This window comes from Bos javanicus, chromosome 9, assembly GCF_032452875.1.
Source record: "Bos javanicus breed banteng chromosome 9, ARS-OSU_banteng_1.0, whole genome shotgun sequence".
Lineage (NCBI taxonomy): Eukaryota > Metazoa > Chordata > Mammalia > Artiodactyla > Bovidae > Bos > Bos javanicus.
Genome location: NC_083876.1, coordinates 31,499,294 through 31,501,373, shown reverse-complemented (window position 1 = coordinate 31,501,373; position 2,080 = coordinate 31,499,294).

Genomic DNA, 2,080 nt, shown 5'->3' with positions numbered 1-2,080 from the left:
CCTTTATTTCCTCCTGTAGTGTCAGGGGGGACCTGTGCAGAGCTGAGTGTCTGACCCCCACCATGTGACAACAGAGAAGTATGAGTCAGTCCTCTGTTTACTCTATGCTTAGTGACAGTGGAGTCCAGAGGGGAGGTGATCTTAAAACCTCATTCAGAGCCAACGTGGCAGTGCGAGTCAGTGCTACGCTTTTGCTGGCATGATGTTGACAGGACCCACAGGGAAGTTGGTCAACCACACCCATTCAACCCTCACACTATACCTAAAAAGGGGGACTCCCTACTAAAAAATGATGCATAAGGTTTTTGCATTTTGTATAATATGCAACGGAGAAGGCAATGGCACCCCACTCCAGTACTCTTGCCTGGAAAATCCATGGATGGAGGAGCCTGGTAGGCTGCAGTCCATGGGGTCGCTGAGAGTCGGACACGACTGAGCGACTTCAATTTCACTTTTTACTTTCATGCATTGGAGAAGGAGATGGCAACCCACTCCAGTATACTTTCTTGGAGAGTCCCAGGGACAGGGGAGCCTAGTGGGCTGCCGTCTGTGGGGTTGCACAGAGTCGCACACGACTGAAGCGACTTAGCATAGTGACTTCAGTCATGTCCGACTCTGTGCGACCCCACAGACGGCAGCCCACCCGGCTCCCCCGTCCCCGGGACTCTCCAGGCAAGAACACTGGAGTGGGTTGCCATTTCCTCCTCCAATGCATGAAAGTGAAAAGTGAAAGTGAAGTCACTCAGTCGTGTCTGACTCTCAGCGACCCCATGGACTGCAGCCCACCACGCTCCTCCGCCCATGGGATTCTCCAGGCAAGAGTACTGATAGCATAATATGCAAAGTGTCTAGGATATAACAGAAAACTGGGGCCTCTCAGGTGGTGATGGTGGGAAAGAATCTGCTTGCCAATACAGGAGACATAGAAGACTCAGGTTCGATCCCTGGGTTGGGAAGATCCCCTGCTGGAAAGCATGGCAGCCCAACTCCAGTATTCGTGCCTGGAGTATCCAATGGACAGAGGATCCTTGTGAGCTTATAGTCCATAGGGTTGCACAGAGTCTGACATGACTGAAGTGACTTAGCATGCATGCATGCATAACAGAAAATTACTTACCATACCAGTAACCAAGAAAATAACATGAATGAGAAATGAAAATCTGTAGAACCAATACTGAAATCAATCAGATATTGGAATTATTTAACAAGGATTTTAAACAGCCATAAGAAAAATGCTTCAACAAGCAGTATGAATTTTTAATGAAAATGAAAAGAAATGTATAGATAAGAAAGGGCAATTATGAAAAGGAACCAAATGAAAATTATATAACTGACAAATATAATAACCAAATTAAAAAACTCACTGGGTCACCTTAATAGTAGAGGGGAGATGACAGAGGGTAGAATCATGGAACCTAAGTGCAAATCAATAGAAATTACCCAACCTGAACAACGGAGAGACAGTAGACTGGCAATAAGAACAATATCAACAGGATGTCAGGGACAATAAGTGAATAACAAACTAACAGTGAAGCTAACAGGTTATCATAAGATACTCAGAAAGAGAATAGAAATTGAACCTAAAAAATTAGCTGAAGAAATAAAGGCTGACATTTCCCAAAGTTAGTAGAAGACTTATGGATATAAAGAGCTGAGTGAAGTTCAGATTGGATAAACCCAGAAAATGAAAGACATTAAACAATCTTGAAAAGAGCCTGATAGACTAACATATTACTTATAGGGAAACAGTGGATTTTTCATCTGATACTACGAAGGCCAAAAGACAGTGGCATAACATTTTTCAAGATGTTTCTTTAAAAACAGCATAATTGATAACTTTTTTTTTTAGCAAGACTAGCAAAAACTCTACATATCAGGAGTAAAATATGTGATATAATGACAGATTCTACAGACATTTAAGTGGATAACTAGGTAATACTGTAATAGCTTTATTTTCACAAATTCAACAACTTAAAAGAAATAGACCAAAAAAATTTCAAACCATACATTACAAGCCTAAGTAAGATGGAATAACCTGAATGGTTTAGTAAATTTGTTACTAAAATCTCTTGAAAAAGAA